The 20,872-nt window shown below is 38.4% G+C and overlaps 1 protein-coding gene and 2 long non-coding RNA genes across 3 annotated transcripts in view; 1 reads left to right on the top strand and 2 right to left on the bottom strand.

Annotated features, from left to right (window-relative positions):
- Positions 1–20,872, bottom strand: part of LOC139139242 (insulin-like growth factor 1 receptor) — a 156,918-nt gene that overhangs the window by 36,636 nt on the left and 99,410 nt on the right. The gene's annotated exons all lie outside the window — the stretch shown is intronic.
- Positions 82–3,145, bottom strand: LOC139137974 (uncharacterized). Its single transcript, XR_011553519.1, has 3 exons — positions 2,907–3,145; positions 1,241–1,299; positions 82–910 (listed from the first exon to the last, which is right to left on the bottom strand). It is a non-coding gene; the product is annotated as an uncharacterized lncRNA (long non-coding RNA).
- LOC139139241 (uncharacterized) lies at positions 11,703–13,534 on the top strand. Its single transcript, XR_011553761.1, has 3 exons — positions 11,703–11,734; positions 11,949–12,858; positions 13,324–13,534. It is a non-coding gene; the product is annotated as an uncharacterized lncRNA (long non-coding RNA).

Below are 20,872 nucleotides of genomic sequence, written 5' to 3'. Positions count from 1 at the left end.
ATATAATGATATATCAATGATTGCAGCCCAGAAGCAGGCAAATCATTGACAATGAAAATATGGAATGATATGTCAAGGATTACAGAATAAAGTTCATTTATTTGTAGACGTATACGATGACTTCAATTCAAAAAGAATATACGTGACGTTGTTTCCGAGATAACACAAGAGTACTGTTGTTGACATCAATTTTTACAGAGGTCAAGCGTTTTTTTGCACGCCTTTCTCACTAATACACACTTGCGGTCAATATTTGAAAGTAACAGATTTTTCCAAAAAATTCTAACTCTGATGATTTTCTTTGCACATTCTGATCTTATGCGCTTGACGCCGTTGTCTTTCAGCTTAAATGTACTGCGATGTACTCTGCTATCTCGGGATTAGTGTGATGCACTTTCAATAGAGCCAACATTGCAACGACTAGTAATGGGTGATGAAATATGTGATTTTACATTGGATAAATCAGAGAAATCCAAAGGGACCCCATCGGACATATTCTCATTGACCAATGATACATTTATAAGCATTTCTTCAAGTCCCTCCATTTTTTCAACGAGTGATAAAGCGTACCTATGCGGCACGCCATTAGTCATGTGTGAAATATCCGATAGATATTTCGTGATATAAATATCATCCGATAGCTGTTTAGTAAGAAGTGATCCTCCAGCTGACAACTTATTTGCTGATTGTTTTTTAAAGATTTCGTATTCTTTCGATCACCATGAGAGCATAACTTTGTGACACGGCAGTTTGGTCCCGGTGTACAGTTTCACTCGTTGATATCCTTGTAGAATCCTTGTAGAATCCTGTCGCGCTAAAGCCATGGCTCTTCTTTTTACTTTTTTTTCATTCTGAACTTGCAACGTTTCAACTTTGTGTATTCTTTTGTTCGAGGTTTCCATTTTCTTCTCTGTAAGATAAAGTTTTGTACATCAATATCGCATTTGGTTCATCGTCACAACACAAGCAAATGTGCACAGCTGTAAGGTCTTCACCTGTGATTTACAATGCATTGTATAAATTAATCCATTTCATATGTTGACCATTGTTGACTTGCTCATCAACACATGAAACTGAGAACATAAACGTGATATTTGTAGATTAAGTAAAGACATAATACAACTGAGTGTAAGCCCGATAGAACAGATCATTTCTTTAGTTATTTGTTGTCGAGCAATGGCGAATATGATATTCATCAGCACTATAAATACCCTGTGATTAGTGTAGTAGACCTACTGACCTTTTCCGCAGAGGCAGCTGTGACATCCATGGGCTTATCATCGTGACTAGCAACAACACCTGAAAGAAAAGTGCTACATGGTTACAGAAGCTTTGCAACAGTCGCTTCACGTCTTGCATTGACAGCAGAATGTTGTTCATTATGCCTTCATTTAAATAGAGGGCTACCCGTGAAAAAGGGGAATCATGGTGATTCTTTTTGTGTACAGCCATAGGACTGTAGGTCAGGGCCAATCAAATAAAAGTGGAATAATAGACAACCCAGGCAAATGCACAGCCCCTCATCTTCGCTTGCCATTTCTTGTTCGAGCAGCCCAAATGCTCACGGAAATCAGATATTGGTGGCCCGAGAGGAATACTCCTGATATTTTCATACGGGGTGTGCCGCCTAAGTTGAAAACAGTTACCCATGTATATTCCAAAAATATGACCCATTGTTAGGGATTTGCTGACACACACCCGTACAGCCTTTCTATGGTAGTACCCCCCCCCCCAAGGATAAGTGGGAGATAGTAGTCAAATAACAACCCGTGCGAGCGGACCATGGCAGGCGCGCGAGTTTGTGACACATGTGACGCCAGTTCGCGTGGCCTGTGTAGCATTTTTTGCCTAATTCATTATAACAGCTTCGCGAAACGACCTGTAAGGCACCTGTTACTTAGTAATGGATATGTCGTGGTTTTACATGAGATTGTGAAAGATATTTGTGTGTTTTTCGTGGGTTACTTTCCAGGCCCATATGTAGAAAAATATAATTTACAATTTACAGCTACGGAGGATGGACAGTCGCGTATACATTACGTTTACTTTTTTGTTCTTTGCACACAAGTTTTGTAAATAACATCGTAAATAAAAGAACCACTCATTTGAGTGTTTGGGGAGAACACGGAACTGAGAATTCTCGCGAGTCAGACCATAATTTCCGCTCCGCTGACCTACGCAAAAATCATAACGGGCAGCCTTAAGCTGTTGCCGTAAAGAGGCTTTAAGTTTACGACGACGAGAGCTGAGGTGCCGAAATACTGTAATATCATGTTGATGATATCTGAACAGTTTATAGTGTCGGTTAATACTCAACACTCCGCTGACTCCGTGTAGACGAAATATGATACAATGAATGCAGACGAATGCTGATCAGTTTTTCTGTAAAGCAGCCACTACGACATTTGTGTCAGACAGAAGCGTCTATCGAATACTAGTTTTTACTTTGTCATATGCAAGTTTTGATGAAAACATATTTACATAAAATAAAAACACTGAGTCATGGATACCATACAACATATTGCCTTTCATGTCATGATTACGAGTACCAGAATCAAAATTATACAGAAAATTCAACATATCACTGCCTAGCCTGCTGTATATATATATGAAGGAAGCCGGGACTAATTATCTTCATCCTAATCAAATTCAGTCTCTACAATCATGACAATAAGTAATTTTAACACTTCCGTTGTGTATTCTATCAAACACTCAAATGTATTTCTTAGTGTCTTCACTCCGATTTCAAGGGTCATGGGTCCGTGGCTAATGACGGCCAAATAAAAATCTAATATACCGTCATGTCGTGTAAAAGTTGAAGGGCGTGCATTTTCTTAGAAGTGAATAACCTTGAAGTAAGTCTTGTCTTTCACAAAAACAGACTTCTATCATGGGACACTACATACCACTGTTTATCCATGTATGTCCATAAAACAGACTATGGTATCTGTCTGCATATACATGGTTTGTCCAGCTAGAGTGCTCTCCCAATGAACTTCAGTCTCCACACATACTTGTGTGTTCTATCCAAACACTCGAATAAGTCGGTTCTTCCTATCTACAGTGTTATCTACAAAACAGTAAACGTGATGGTTACACACAGTTACGAGTGTAGTGATACATAGCGGCGCGGCCCGCGTAGTATGCTTGGAATAAAGGGCGGCGGCCGCTATGTATCACTATTACACTATTACACTATTATTAGTGATTACACTATTGTCCATCGTCCATCCTCTGTAGCTGAGTTTCTATCTGTGCGGTAGGCCTTCATCTGATAATATGTCATAGACTTATGACTCATAGTTGAAGACACTGCACCAAAGTTGACCTGTTTAGGTATTGATTATTATCTACAATAAAGGTGGACATTTGTAGACGGTGCTTGTATAACCAATAGTAGGTAAGGAATTTCTTCAATTAATTTTTACTTTTATTTCATTGACATTTCATGTATTTGTCAATACGACTGACCTGTAAGGTCAGCGGTATTTTTTAAGGACATAGTTTCTATGATTAGTGAATTTTTACGTTTAACCACTCATTTTTCTGTCATTACTTATCTTTCAAATTAAATAATACATTTGCATATGTACATTTTTCATCATTTTTTCAAAGTTTTTTTCTTTAATTTCACCGAGTAGCTTTAACATTTAATAGGTATGTTACTCAAGATTTGTACACATTTTCATATATGGTTTAAATTATTGAAATCTAAAGCTAACGTTGCCAGTGTTAGTCAGAAAATATGTATCTTACTGCAACTGCTTCTATTACAGCTTTCATTTTTTGGTTTGTAAATGTCTTCACGGTTTTCGTATCCTTACCTAAATGATAGCGAACATTGACAGTATAATTTATACTTCTGCACACTGAGGAGAAAAACATTTACTAGTCCAAAATTGTTCAAATGAGCTTGAAAATGTGAAACAATAGCATTAGTCAGGTAGCTCTGATATTTAATCCATAATTACGGAAGGTAGAATCTGATATTGTTTACCAAATTTTACTTGAAATTTCATTTGTGAGTCCCCCAGACGTGTATAATCAAATCATTACGAAATGAGAACAAATTCAACTTGTAGAATGTTTTTGTGTCGTCAGAAAAAACAAACCTGTTCAAAAATGAAACTGAGCATTCCCATTGGAAATGTCCTTTTGCTCCTTTTGCTGTGCTGGAATATTTATACTACACAATGTACTTTTATGTGAAATTCTTCTCTGAAATTGTTTAATAGCAATCAAAGTGGTAGTTGCTAGGGATTGCCTTATTCAGTTGCTTAAAATGATTACGGAATTTGCATATGCAAATTTTGTAGCTAAATTTCTTTGTATTGGTCTGACGGCTCTTAAATTTGATGTGCTGTTGACATTAGCATGAATTTGCATATACGATATATTTCATTTGTCATAATTGATAAATATACTATTTCAGGAATCTTTGCTAGATGTTAAATGCTGTACATCGTTTCCATTCATTGCGCGGATCGCCGAGCTATATCGGCCGCAAGTTAGGTTGACGTTGAGTGATCACTCATTCTGTAATTTGCATGTGATCTGCGTAGGGCAATAAGCGCGGGAAATCCAGCGCTGCGCTTTCATGACCTGTGACAAAACTTTATCAACGTTTACTATATATCTATTTTTCTCTTCAAATTTATGGACATGTTTCCAGCATGCTCGGATTCGACTCAGATTTTAAATAAATAGCTGATGTCTAGTGTAACATGATGCACGATGCGCATCGTTCACGTTTAAATTGTTTGAAATGCAACGATTAGAGACCAATTGAAATGCAAAACATGGTACAAACTTAAAGCAGCGTAAAGCGTAAAGCATTTGCGTGCCTTTTAAACCAATTCTAGCAAAAATTAAATGGGTACACTCGAGCTAAACAATATGTTGACATAAAGTAAGGGCGTTCCTTGGTTAAAGATAATTTTAAAACACAAAGTAACAATAGTATTTGATTCAAAGTAGGCGTGTGATTGTCATTTTAAACTTTACAGTATTCGTCGCTACCAAAACCTTTTAACAGACTTACCTCCTTTTTCAGGCAATCTTCCCGTGGTTTGACTTTTCCAAAGTGAACAGACAAAGAGTAGGAACGTCCTGACACGCCGTTGCTATTCGTGGAATTTCGCGCGTTCCCTCAACGCATGCGTTGAACATATGTTTTCCCTCCATCCCTTCCTAAACAGGTTGAGAGTTGAACCAAGGTCCCTCTATGACCGTGGTTGAAATTAAATAAACAATTCAGTTCTCCGGAGGAAATTCAATCGTGCACGGCAGTTAAGCATTTATCCCAAGAGTGACTCTATGAGCACTGGTCTGGCCCTTCTACCATAACAAGATAGTCAAAGCAAAACACTTCACATAGAGTCTGGTTGATAGCATACATAAATTAAGTTTGGTTGGGCAAACGCGTGTTAAAATCAAATTTCAAAAAGTAAACTCACAGAGCAATGCAATGCTTCCGGCCAATTCAATACGGCGCCTTTGATAATTAAAACACGAACGTGAAAACCTGTCACGAAACTCTTTACATTCTGATACGTTATCTTTGTCTGCATGTAGGGTGCGCCAAGTCACACTTATTGTACTCTATCGCTTGAAACCATGGAAACCATGTGTGTGCATGATAATTTGTACTAATTCTCGGTTCGGATTTTGTTTGAAGGGTGTATTGTTCAAAACTAATTTAATCAGTTTATGATATTTTTGAGAAGTTCAGATCACAATGCCATCGTCTAATGAAACGAGAGAAACCCATTGTTTATTTAGAGAAAAAGAAAAGAAGGGAAGAACTAAATGAATGCATAAAAAATGAATCTAGCTGTAAACTTCCGATGGCATTACTGTTCTTTCGAACATGCAAACAAACTCCGTAATGACAAAATGTTAGAAACTATCCTAAACTATCTGAAAAAGTTTAACGATCATTATACATGTAACAAGAAATGTCTCGTAAAATCAAAGAAGACAGACTATGCGGACCACATACTAAAATGGTTTAAAAGTCTACATAAGAGCAGTGTTCTTCTGTACACATCCATTCAATGTTTGAGAAATAAATAAGACGCAGTGACGGTATACCACGAGAGGTTTGGCCAATTCATCACGAAATGTACATATGTGCACGAGCCGCCGATAGTGAACTGGTCAAAATTGAGTGGTATACTCGCTGCTGGTGTAGTTTATTAATGTTATGTCATAATATCAATTTGGAATGAAACGTCAAAAAGGGGATTTTCTTTAGCTAAGAGCTCTTGCATTTTCCAAATGTGTTATATTGCGAATATAGCATGGATATTTCCCGTCTCGACCAATCAGATCGTAGTATTTGCGCCATTAATACACAGTTATAATGTTATTCTTGATACTATAGTGTAATCTTCTGTTGATTTACGAGTATACGACCGTAGGATTTTTTCACAATCGGTTTGATTGACCTATGACATTAATATTTCACTTCAGATAGATAGATAGATAGATAGATAGATAGATAGATTGATTGATTGATTGATAGATAGATAACTTTATTGCCATTATACACATGCATGTACATTAGGAAATTGTTGTGCTGTCGTCACACAAAACAAAACAACAATATATATTACATGTAACTAAAATCACTTTAAAAACTGACTATAAAACCAAAAAAGTAATTCGAAGGAGCCATGAGTAAAACATAATATAAAATCTTATAGATACAGGTATGAAAATGCAATTGCAAATAAAAATTGCGATCTGAAAGTATTTGAACAGCACGTGGATAAAAACTACATGTATTACTAAACGTGCGGTATTCACTTTGAAGGACCGATAGCGCCGTCAGGGGGAGTAATTGAAATAAATCATGTTGTTTGACAAAAGAATACAGTGAAGAACAGTTTCCGTGAAAGATAATTCGAATGGATGAGTTCATGGTTCTTACAGTTCTTGTTCCGTTTCGACACAGGATCTTGTTGAGAAAGAAATCGCAATATCAGCACACAAAGAGTGAAATCTGTTTAGGTAACTACGAGGAAGTTCAGAGGTCATTCTTATGGATTCACTCCAAAGTCTAATATCATTTCTTTTTCGAGCAGGTAGCCCTTATTTGTTTTTTGTTGTTGTTACATTGTTCTGAATGGTCTGCTCGAGTAACATTACTTCACGCATGCGTCATGACCGAACTCTTCAAGAAGACTTGTTGAAGTGCTGATAAAACAACATACTAATTGTCTATGTTGAACTAGCTTCGTGTGCACGTATTTCTAAATCAAGAAAAATGTAGTTCTCATGTGCAGAATCTATTTATGAATCTTCAGCACATTTCAACCATATCGGTGCGTTTGATTGATCTGTTCCGTAGTTTTGTAGCAGTTCCAGCAGTTCGGTACCTTCGTGGATCCGATACTTCGCTACAACCACACAGCCTCGCCTTCCCTGCTATTTCGACACTCACTCATCACCACAAACTTGCACGTGAAATGTGAAGGTTCAGCCATGCACCATGATTAATGTCGATTTTCCATGTAGTTTCTGTAATGACCGTCGTTACCATCAAAGTTGCATGGACACACGAGATAATTATATCACCAATTATATCACAAACTACTTCAGAACCATCTTCGTGTGTTCGAAGTCTAGCATAGTTTGCAAATGAGTGTGAACTGCGAACATTCGCCAGTGCTTCTTGTCTTGTGCCTGACGACATGATGGATGGTGTCCTTGAGGTCATAACTTGGAATGTAAACAAACGGATTGTGTTTCCTGTATGTAGAAATTTCAATATAATTCTTATTAGACTTTCTTATATGTTAGGAAATGGCACAAAATGCATCGATGATTTACATCTGAGTTTTGTCGTATATCTCATGTATGCTGACATTTTAAGTTTATCGCAAACTTTACAAAAGTTTACAATTGTACTGTCAGTAGTGGGGCAATAAAGCCATTAATCGTATAAAGTCGACACCAAGCGACCTTTTCACTCCTTCATGCCTGCCTGCGAAATAGGTCACGATACAAAGCAGATTATTTTTTCTGTTGAAAAAGTGAAGTCGAGATTCCTACTCAGATCACTTGAAAAAATAACACAACCATATGGAAATTTAAAAACCTGACACATTGTATTTCAAGGTATGGAGAACTTTTACGTTGGTCTCTAAATGTCATTCAGTCATTGCCTTTGATAGAGAATCGGGGTCAGAGCCGCTTCAGTGTGTTTTGATAACTCGTAGTTGACAGAAATGGGTTGTAAGTGCCAATGAAAATGATGCAGAATCTGAAACATAGGATCGAACACCCTCAAAATGCTCTTTCCCGTACATATTCGTCAATGTCAGCGCTAGCACCGTGGCAACAATTTCAGTTGAATTTATAGGAAGGTGTTAAAAATCAAGCCAGTATCTTAACATTGCAACATATTGGTGTTCAATGTGCCTAAACAAATTCCACGCGGTACGGAGGTTTGAACAATAAAATAAATTACAGCGGTTTTGAAATTGCATCATGGCCAAAATGACCGCACAAGACGCATATGCACTTTTTTAATTTCACTACATTTGCATGTGCGTCTTGTGCATTCGTTTTGGCCATGATGCAATTTCAAAACCGCTGTAATTTATTTTATTGTTGAAACCTCCGTACCGCTTGGAATTTGTTAAGGCACATTGAACACCAATATGTTGCACTGTGGCTTAGAAATCCTCACAGTTTGCAACTGGCCGGCATATCACATAAATTAGCTCCACGGATTCGGCAGAGTTTCACTTTTTGTTTTTGTAAGTCGAAGTCAATATCGGAAGCCATGAGGTAAGCCAATGAGTAAGCCTGGTTTTATCAAGCAGATTGGCATCATTCACTAAAGTTCCCTGCATTTAAGAGGACACGTGTGTATAAGAACTATATCAGCTGCATCTGTAGATATAGTCAAGGTCGGAATTCTAGCTGTCTCATTTTGGCTCAACACTCAGAACATTTCAATATTATAATTGCATAACGCAGTAATACCATGGATCAAATAACGGTATCATTCGACTAGGGACTGTAGCTCAATGAAATGGCATATCAAAATTGATAGAAAGTATAATTTTGGTAATCACGCAAAGTACACAGCATGTACAGTGATGAAGGCTTCAAATTGTTATCTCTGAATTTTGAGTGCAACTAACAGCTAGCCCCTCCCAGGAAACTGTTTGGATTAACCCAGTTAAAATTGGCGGGAAAGTTACATGCAGCCTATTCCATTCTCAGCCCACTGATTGGATGTGCTATGACCTACTCAGAAAGTGGAGGGAAATACGACTTCAGAACTAGATATCGATAGCTCTCGGCTTAGGAACAACATTATAGGAAAAACAGCGACTTTGTGTGTTCTTTCATCTTAATAAGCTCCTTGCAAGTCACACAAGTTGAGAAATTCTGAACCCTACATTAGTGCGATTCACAGAAATGTCGAATTCTACAAATGATAAACACGCAGTCGGGACCGAGGTTGCCTCTTTTAGTTCAGTAGCCACGAGACCTTAATGACTGATACTCGTTCAGTACAAAGTTCTGGAACAATCCTGTCGATACTTCTGATAACAGTTCAATATCATCAGGTAAGTCTGACAATTTAAATTGACACGTAATTTTTCCTGTCTAATTTGAAGGCTATGCTAATGTCTGTTTTCTATGAAATCGCGGTCTTCGCAATCGTCAGACTTTTGATTGGCTTTTGTTGCTTATCTATCAGACAAAATACAAAATGGATGTCAAAATACAATTTTGAACTTCCTCTTATTGCAGAAAACGCGAACATTGGCAAAGACATATGATCCCGATTGCTGTACATGATGAAAACAAAAGACTGAAGCAGTTGAAGCGGAGAAAAAGCAGTTGATGGCAAAAATTCCGAGCGGCAAATCCCGGAGACGCAAACATAACATCCACGTTAGCTGTGAATGTGCGGTAAGGCAATCCTTTCCCGCCAATTTCTGCTCCACTGTACAAGTATTTGTTCACATATACAAACGGGTCAACTTGTTATCACTGAGCACAAGTGTGAGACACACGTTGACTGATGATGGCCACCATGACCTTTCCCCTTAGAGTAAGGTTAATATCAAGAAGGAATGTAGAGAAACTGGCATGAGACATATGGCGAACTGTGCTATTTGTGACAGCGGTCATCTGATGGATGCTGGAAACATGTCATTGTAAAACAGTAATCTACTTCGTTCTATAAGCCGGGCCTGAACACGTTTCGCGGTTCTCACAAAAGTGCAATTTTCTGGTAAAATAATACTCATGGAAAATTGTCAAAGACGGTAACTTTGCCTTAGCAGGTGTTTCGTGTTATTGCAAGATTTACATAACAAATATTGATAATGAGAGAGAGAGAGAGAGAGAGAGAGAGAGAGAGAGAGAGAGAGAGAGAGAGAGAGAGAGAGAGAGAAATGGGATATGGGAGTATGCCTTTACGTTTCAGAAACCGTACTATTGAATCTATAATAAGAACACGATTGGAACTATTTCGGGATAATTGGATCTTCATATTTTTCAAATTTCTCAAAAGTGCCCAATAGCTGATTACAAATTACTCATAAAAACAAGTGTACATTTTTTAAAGAAAAGCAGATTAGTTTACATTAGCTGATTAAACCGACATTCCTCAATTATCACAAATTAGTTCCAATCGCGTGTTTAAGATAAATAATTTAACAATCTTACCTTTAAAACGTGTAGTAAGTCATCAGCAAGAGCCACAACAAGTCCAAAATGCTGTACTTATTTAACGGACACCAAATTTGAATCTGTATTACGTCGGACTCCGGATGGCGAGGGCGTAGCCTACAAATTTTATCAAACCGCAATTGGTCGATGTGTGTGCATTTCAATGAGGCACGTTGTCTTCTCAAATCACGCCCACCAGCTTTTGTTCATGTTCTCTAACATCAGGCCTTACCGTAAGCCAAATTGGCAAACGGAGCGATAGTGACTGTTCATTATTGTCCTGTATAAAATTTTTAGTGCGACCTAAATGAAAATCCGTTGTACTCTTCGTTTGTATTTTTGAAACGAATTTGTTTCTTTGTGATGAAAAATGAGTGACGTTTCGTTGTTGTTTTGTTTGAAAATGGTTCAGCCTGTTTCGTTCTAAATTTGTTTTGCAGAGAGCAGTGAAGAAAAAGGAATTATTATCACACGAAGACTTTACGGGCTTCGTTGAGAAAAGGTAAATGACCCACACTTCCTGTCAAATAACTAATGAAATAATAATGAAACATCCACTTATTATTGCACGAAAACTCTTTCATATTAACTTATTATTATTCTCCGCTTTCAATTTCATGAAAACTCATTGATATTAACTTATCATTATTCTCCGCTTTCAGTTTCAACGAACCAGAAAATCGCGCTGTTATGAAGAAACTCATGGGAGAAATACGCTCAATCTATGAAGAGAAAGCGTGGAGTGCTCAAGAAATTGAAGGTAGGCTGACTGAGTCCTCCAGACTAGCTAGGATTTTATCAATCCATTCAGCGATCAACAAAAATTAACCTGACTGTTCAGAAGAATTTGTCAATTACTATTTCCTTTACAAGTATCTAGTTCCCATTGATCACAAAAGTATGTTTATCTTATTCAAACAACAGAGGCTGCTACACTTACTGGCGAACACGCAGCGATCAAATGACAAGGCAGAGAAAAGGAACTGAAGCTCGACACAGAAAAATGTGTCGTCATGAACGAATCAAAAGGGTAAGTCTTCTCACATGATAGTCTACAACTCTGTTGTATATGTGCGAACAATCTTGACTATCTTAATTTGTAAATCTCTAATGTCAGAGGATGTATATTAGAACAATATGATTTCTTTCATAAGAACGAACTTAATGACCGAATTTAGTTGGAACACACTCAGCACACCTGGCGATCATGGCTTAAAATCAAAAATACCTTTATTGTTGTTCAGAAACTAAAGTGCAGAACTGAAGACCTAGGGATGACCGACTGGAACGAAAAACAGAAGAAAAAATTCAGCGCCATTCTTCAGCCAGAGTATCAGAGTTCTGAAGACGACGACAAAGACGCAATTCCATCAATGCCCTAAAGTGGATTCGGCGCTCTTCCCCGAAGAGTCAGGAAACTGAAATGGCGGTCAAAAAAAGTTGACAACTTACAAAAGAGCACTCGATAGCATTTTTTTAGAAAATATATCTCCTAAGCGCCGAGCATCAATGGCAACTATATCAAAACCTGACAATTATATGTCAGAAAGGCAGGTTCCAAAAGACGCACCTTCATGGGCTGTATCGAAAGATTATGATCAAATGTCTTACCTACAAGCATCAGATGAGAATGATAAATAGGTTCAAATATTTTGTTAGAAAGGTATCAAACCTATAAGTCTCTGTGCATATTTTGATGACCAAATAGAATATTGACACGACCACTTTTCTTTCCTTTCATAACTGAATGTTACGTACTGAAAGAATTTTACAGTAATTTTTAAACTTGTTTGACGTGAAATTGACTACCGAAATGCTTTGATTAGTATGGAGGAAATCATTACAATTTAAGATTTCACTCGATGATATGTAAAGATACTCTTTTAGCACAGGCTGGTACAAGTGTGATAACATGTTTTGGGATTGAAAGCTGCGTTAACCACAGACAACGAAAACAAAGAACAGTCTGAACGCTAGGGGTGCAATTTGCATATGCAAATGCCATTTCCTTTCGAACGGCACTCAGCAACTCAGTCTACACTGTGACCGTTGGCTGTCTAACACAGTTTTTCAGTCGCTCCCAAATCCTCATTTTTTCGCCGATAATTATCATTGGAGACCAAGTTCATCTCTTCAATTGGATTTTCTGAGAAGGTAAGTGACTTTTCGGGCTCTGTTTGAAAAATTAAAGTGAATTTTGCGATTTTTCATAGTACGATGTTATATGTCGAGCGCGGACTTGTGTTGCTGTACCAACTACGGTAGCATGAAATTAAGGCCCAAAATCAAGCATAGTTCGTGGAATTATACTATAAATTAGCTTTTTACCGCAGAATTTTGTTTGTTCATGCCAGGAATTTGATGTTGGGCGGCAAAGTTCGCCGCTGTGTTTTGCCGCGAAAATCCAATATGGCGCCAAATCAACATTAGTGTACTGTACGTTTACACGTACACTGTGTACTCGCATACGCTCATAGTGAAATAAATCCCCAAAATGTGCGTATTTTTAGGTCAAATGTTACTTTTTGGGGAAACTATCATCAAGTGACACTTTTAGGTTGTAATACGTAAAATTCGTGTCACAGTTGTTTTTAATTATTTTCCTCTTTTTTTTTTCAGGGTCATCACAGTCCGAGGATGGCTTCGAAGCTTCCAGCCGGGGCTTCCCATAGAAAAACTTGTGCATGTGACCTCATGGTTGTTCACTTTTAACTTTTTTGACGTAATTTTCGTGTCTGATTTGTCTCAGTTTGTTGCAGTCAAGTCTCTGAGGCTTAAGTATTGATCAAACTTCAGGTTTATTTAGAATAAAGCTGTTGTCTTTGCAGTATATTGAATTCAGAACTTATTAATTTTCTTTTTAATTTAACCAACACAAAACCAACCGACACGTTCCAATATTTATTGAGAAATTCGTGTCACCCGAGCGGCACTTTCAAAGGCTTCATTAAAGGTGAACTTCTCCGATATGCTTGCACATGCAACAACGACATGGACTTCATTGAAAAGGTCAACTTTCTCACACGCAAACTTCAACAACAAGATTATAGAAAAAAAAGATATATCTCGTATAAAGAAAGATGTTAATCTCACCAACCATCGACGATACCTCACCGATAAAGATAAGAGGAATATGACATAAGAACAAAACTGGTTTACACAACGACCTTCAGTCCATTCATCAAAACCAGCAAATCAAACAATGTCTAACAAAAATTGGAAAATAATAGAAGCCTATCAAACACTGGTCAAAGTTTTTCCAGAAAAAACTATCATAGCATACAAAAGGAATAAAAACTTAAGAGACATCCTCGTTCAGGCACAAATCAAGCACGAGGATAAAATAAACACGAACGGTCTGACCAACAAACCACTCAAAGTTCAGACCACAATATCCATACTAGCATCTCTAGTTGATGAACAATCGCTACTATCAAATTAATATGTGGGATAAATAGCTCCAACACATAACCGGTTCTTTCCCGGGGACCCAGATCACATGACCAGGGTCAAAGCACTATCGATTCACCGGTGTCTCGCCATGTTTCTCCATATCATTAAACCACATCACTATCAAAGGTAGAAAACGATGTGTAAAGTTGCTCTCATTTTCCTATGTATAGAAACAGACTTCAAGATACATAAAACAATTTATAAATTCTAAAATTCTGCGAAAAAAATACTAAAGAACTGTAGTTGTAGTTAACAAAATTATTCTCGTTTGTAGAGGCCATCTAATCTGTGGTGAATGTATAATGCCCACTGTAACAAGTACTAGAAAACGGCATTCATAAGTGAAATTTTTAGACGAAGTTTCGCCAAGGGTCTATTGAAAAGTGTACCATTTCCAGTAAAATAGCTCTGTGAAGTTAAAAATTGGTATACACAATCAATTGTTACTGAAAAAGACACTGCTGAAATTTGATCGGTGTTCAAGACCCGGAAGACCATTTACTAGCCCCGTTTCTCCTTCATAGACAGACCCAAATCGTGTTATGCAACAGAAACTACTCAGTATACACATCGACAATCTTTTGAAGGTAGGTTTATTTTTACATGACAAACTGTTTATATCAGAAACAAATTCCTAAAAAACACATATTACCTATAACATTCACTCAGGTCCGCGGTATGCGTGAATATAGGCATGTTTAGGCGACCCATGCTTGTGTGTCCCCTGCGTACTACTGCGACCTTTGTTTTGAAATGAAAACGAGGCTATTTTTCTGAGGGCGCTGTTCAAATTACACCCCAGCATTCAGACTGAACCGAACAACTATGATAGTATTGTCCAAGCCGCTCTTTATCTAGATTTAAGTGTAAGATTATATGCTAAAAAGTAATTGGATGCATGCAATATTGTAAAAGGACCATCACCTCGAGCTGTGTGTTGAGCATTATGAACGAGCGCCACTCGCGTTGATATGTTATATCCCTCTTGAACGATTCTCATGGTGGCGTGGTACTCAAACCTTACTCACAGGAAGTCGGGCGTGTTCTCGTGATGTGTGCTTTTCCAACAGCTATAGCTGGAGTTTTTGTGTATGTGTGGTGTATGTGTGTGTGTACACCACACACACACATTATCGTGAATTGTTGTTAATTGTAATTTTTTATGTGTTTACAAATATGCAAACATCGATAGAGGTTTACCAATATATAGAATGCGTTTTTGGCCATGTTCAAGACATTATCGCAATTGCAAATAAGATTCTTTTCTTGATTTTGTTAGGATTAAAGACTTAATGCTATCCATGTAAACATGTTATTCCTGTTTTTTCAAAGCATTTCCATGGAAATTGAGTTATAACTATTTTTCTAAACGACGAACGGGATACTAATATGTAAATAACATTGTGATATTCAATATCAGATTAGTATTTTTACCGAAATAGTGTTGCACTAAATTGCACTTACGACAGTTTCCATGGAAATGCAGAACTCAAACACACACACAAATATGCCACTTTAAATGCTCATTAAATGCGACAGTAAAGAATCCATTTATGGCAGCATAATGCCGTAATGATGGATAAATTTGGCATAAATTTGGCATAAATATCTATTATAGGTATACTTTATGCGACATTTATGTGTTACATTTCCAATCAATACGCAAAAAATATGTAAAAATAAATTTGTCATATATCCGATATTTCAAGATGACATAAAAACATCGTAAATGTATTAAATGTGACAACATTAGCACATATATTCCACATAAACGTAACATTTTTTGTATATATATGATTCATTTTGTGTTGTGTTTACGTAGACATATATAAGGTATTTGCGCGTTTGAAAACATTTCCGTCAATTCCATAAATTGTATAATTCCGCATAGCAGTCATTCCATAAATGACACACATACACATACCACAAGTTTGCTGGGATGCGCCATAAATATGACATAAAGCATCAATTTGCGTCACGTTTCTTTAAATTTAGGTCTGCAGAAATGAGTTTTTTCACCCTGTGTATGCGCCCGAAAAATGCAACCGAATGATGAAATTAGAGGCTGGCGCAATGCATTTTTACGCAATTATGAGCCCATGTCAAAATCCAAAAACACACTGACCCCTATTTGGCATTTCAAAAACATGGTGACCCCATCACCAAAATCAAAAAAGTGGTGAACCCTCCCATGAATCCACAAGCACCCCCTGCCCCCTAGGTAGGCCGAAGAAACTGACCAGTCCCTTAATTATCATGCATGTAATTTGTCGTTATTGCCACTGTGCTATATGTCAACCAGTCGAAAACAGAAATGGATTTTCACTGTGTAGCCGTAATCAGTTTTGAGAATCTGCAAAATCACAATAACTGCACAGTATATCCCCAGAGCTCGCTCGGAAAAGCACATTTCATGTTTTCGGCAAAATCACACTAACTGCACAGTATATCCCCAGAGCTCGCTCGGAAAAGCACATTTCATGTTTTCGGCTATGTGTGAATGGGTAGCTCTGCGTGGCAGGGCTGTGTGTTACCGGCGCACGGCGCAGAGCAAGTGACTGAGAAGCCGTAGAGACGACAACATCTGAATGAAATCAAAACCCGATATCTTTCACAGCTTCGAACTGTTTTGTAACATTTGAATAAAAAATCGAGGTTTATTCCCGGGTGTTTATTATAATTTGAGCTATGCGGATCATTTAGAAAAAAAAACGGAATCCTAACCTCAAATGTGTGAATGCCACTAGCAACATCTCCAGCACCAAAAGCCGCCACGGCAGATGACTTCCAATCAGACGCACAGGAACTGACGATATGGTTTGCTAAGTAAAAGTCTTTCAGTGCGGTCAACCTGGGTCAGGTCACTGAAGGGAAGGTTCTCGATCGAGGGTTGCGTCACCACATGACCGCATACTAGTACGCGCATCGCTTATCACGGTCGGCGCGGCCAGCCCGAAAGATGGCCGATGGGGGCCTTGAGGATTTTATACCGTTATTCTAATGAATGTAAAGTTTTTAGGGACGTTCGCTGTGTTTCCGACCCATGTTTAGGGATTTTTCCAATGAAAAGTCGACCCATATTAAGGGATTTTTCCACGAAAAAGTGACCCATTTGGGCGGCACACACCCGTTCACCTTTCTATGGGAGGACTCCCCTAACCACCGGGAACGTGCAAAGTGTCGGCGCCTTGCGAACGGTAGGATTTTTGGTAGAGCTTGGCCAAAAATATGAGAACTTTAATGGGAAAACCATGGGGAAACATTACAAGACTCAACATGTTATTTTCGTATATGGCAACCAGAAATACCAGTGTTCGTCGAAGCCCTTCAGTTCTTATGTCGGCTACATCGCTTCGCAGGCGAGGGAGGGGCAGCCATTTTGTTTCACTGCGGGCCAAAAGTATGCCTGAGTGTTCGGTATTCCGCGAAGCATAATTCCTACCGTACAGCACTTTCAGCTGGTCGCTATTGACAACGGCGAACATTGTATTAATTTACTTTTAATAGATTATCTATCGAGAATCTGCTTGGGTGCCGCTAGTGTGTTCAGGTCACGTTATGAATATTTCCACAATAACCCGTAACATCAACGTATCCGTCGGTTTCTTGTACTCAAATAAAATCGACGACACTTTTTTTCAGTTTTGGTGATACTTTTGCATTTCAGCACATTTTGGCGCACTTCGGCGTAGTTTCGCCATTGTGAACGGGGAACTACACGCGAGTGAGCGAGACAACAATGTATCAATTACGGATAAAGGAATATCCATCGATATCGTTCACTGCACGATTACAGTGGAGACTCTACGCCCATTCGCCTCCATCCTGTATTATTTTTGCAGTTTACTGGAATTATCATAGTTGATATTCGCCCAAAGTTGTTATAAATTATAACAACCTGACAGGTATTTGGTCTGTACAATGTACGAGACCGTCGCTAACCGATTAAAATACTTCAATATAAGACCCTGATTATTCTGCATATGTAAACGCCGAAAGATCACCATTTAATTAAGGGCTAGAGCATAAAGCAGCGATCGGAAAATAAAATGCAAATAAAACAAGTTTCGTCAAGAAATTCAAAAATCTTAAACCAAAGGAGTTCTGTATACCAATCAAAGAATCACCGTATCACTTTTCACTATCACTGGTTCAGAATCGAGAAATTTGAACGGCGAGAATTGTGCGGTCTGTTCAGTCCATTAAACGCCATTGTTTTCTATTGGAAATCGAGCTAATTCGACACGACGTAAAATTGAAAAGACATCTGGAAAAACCGTTGGTTTTACTTTTCCATTTAGTTGTTATTTTTTTACAATATTTGGTATGACATATGTCATAGAGGGTTACTAAAAATCTATTGTTTCATTTTTTTTTTAGTTTCCCTCTTATTTCTATGAAATGAAGAGTTGACGATCGCTTGGCGGTTGACTGTGTTTTTAAGCTTACCTAATTTTGCATATGACTGTAATCGCTTACATATTTTTGGAATTCCTACTTAAAATTCCTTCCAAAATATTATAATTGTAAGGGCAGTATGTAAGGGAAATAGAACCTGTTACTCTTTCATCAATATTAAGCTGTGCAGCAAGGAAATACGGCGAAATTTTCAACATGACGAGGGAGGTGCAATTGACTCTCTGAACGCGCACTCGACGTATGTGTGCGCGAAAAGTTGGGACGCCTTTGGGTCGTAGTGTTTGTTTACGTTGTTTACCAAAAAACTGCTAATGTAGTTCGGAAAAACTGATGGCGTTTATCGTGCATATCTCTATGTTTACCGTGAAATATCACGGCTGATATTTTACGGTGAACGTCACTAGGATGAAGCAATATGGGCATGGGTAGATTATAAAGTGATATAGATAAAGCTCATAACAATAATCTTTACGGCTCTGATACGGCTTTTACGGCCCGAGGTCGTACGGCGGAAGGGACAGAGCGTGCGAGGGCCCGTAAGCCGTACCATTTGTGTCTATTTCCAAGAAACGCGATGGCCGCTTCCTGTGGCGTTTCTGGAAAGCTTTATGTCAATTTATTGTAATTTATACTGAACAGGCACGCACTTAGTATACACAGGATTTCACCAGAATTAAAAAATATAAGCCGATGTCACATGCGCAGCTCCACTATCGCCACGAGCCACTACGATCTGAGCGAGCAGACGTTTTCCTAATCTCACGCTGGCTTTGTGTACGAATGGGACGTTTGCCGATAGCAACGCGCGTATTAACCAGAATCAAAGCAGTTCAGAAATGCACGCGATTGCCTATATTTGGGCACCGGGCCGGGGCGCGATACGTAAAAAAATGCACGGTACCTAGGGCGCTTTCTCCCATAGCTTTACACAGGCACGTAAAATGTAGGTATATGATAATGTGATCCAAGGTGGGCCAACCACAGTGGTAATCACAATTTACTAGCTTACAATCTTAGTGTCTGTCCTTTTTAAATTTGAAAAAATATAAAATTTCTGTGGTAACTCAGCCTTTATATGTCTACGTTGTCGATTGCATTGCCGTTTTTTGTAAGCTACGAACAAGAATAAGTAGCAATGTCCTTTGGCTTGTCGTACCGGTACCTGTAACGGACAGGTACCCCTCGTTTGGAAACCATCAGTTTTCTTAGACAGTGTTCCATTGCATCATTGGACCACGTTCCCTAAAGTAAACCCGCAAAGCATTCATAATCTAGACTAAGTATGTTTTATGTCTTGATAAGTCTTCCAGTTAGGCAGTGATTTGTAGCATATGTGTACACGGGATAATGATCGTTACCATTCAAAATTCCGTTCAAGACTTTTCCAGAACTTGAGCACTATTTAAACTTTTTGCCATCCTGACATAATCGGTACATATTGCTATTTTAGCACCAAAACTTCACTTTGCAATAAAATGGGTTTTTTTTCAATAATTAAGGATTATTTTGCCACGTAAATAAAGACCCAATAAGTATACCTTTTTAGTCCCCGCGGACGAAGTCCGGCGGGGACTTATAGATTGGGTCCCGTCTGTGCGTCCGTCCGTCCGTCCGTCCGTCCGTCCGTCCGTCATCAACAGTTTCTCAGACACTGCTGAACCAATTTCGTTCAAACTTGGCACAAAGGCATAGCACTATGACCTACAGATGCACGTCGATTTATTTTGTGATACGATTGAATTTGGCCGCGAGGCGGCCATTTTGTTGCGATTTTTCATGTCTTTGGACCATAACTCAGACATCCTTGAGCAGATTATCTTCAAACTTGGCACAAAGGCATAACACTATGGCTTTCATATCCATGTCATATAATTTTGCGATATAATCCAATATGGGCGCGAGGCGGCCATTTTGTTGCGATTTTTCATGTCTTTGGACCATAACTCAGACATCCTTGAAGAGATTCTGTTCAAACTTGGCACAAAGGCATAACACTATGGCCTACATGTGCATGTCAAATTAGTTTGCGATACAATCCAATATGGCCGCGAGGCGGCCATTTTGTTTGCAATTTTTCGTGTCTTTGAACCATAACTCAAACATCCTCGTACTGATTCTGTTCAAACTTGGCACAAAGGCATAACACTATGGCCTACACATGCATGTCAAATTATATTGCGATACGATCCAATATGGGCGTGAGGCGGCCATTTTGTTGCGATTTTTCATGTCTATGGACCGTAACTCAGACATTCTTGAACCGATTCTGTTCAAATTTTGCACAAAAGCAAAACAG

The sequence above is a fragment of the Ptychodera flava genome, chromosome 8 (assembly GCF_041260155.1).
Source record: "Ptychodera flava strain L36383 chromosome 8, AS_Pfla_20210202, whole genome shotgun sequence".
Classification (NCBI taxonomy): Eukaryota; Metazoa; Hemichordata; class Enteropneusta; family Ptychoderidae; genus Ptychodera; species Ptychodera flava.
This window is presented reverse-complemented; position numbering and strand designations above follow the sequence as displayed.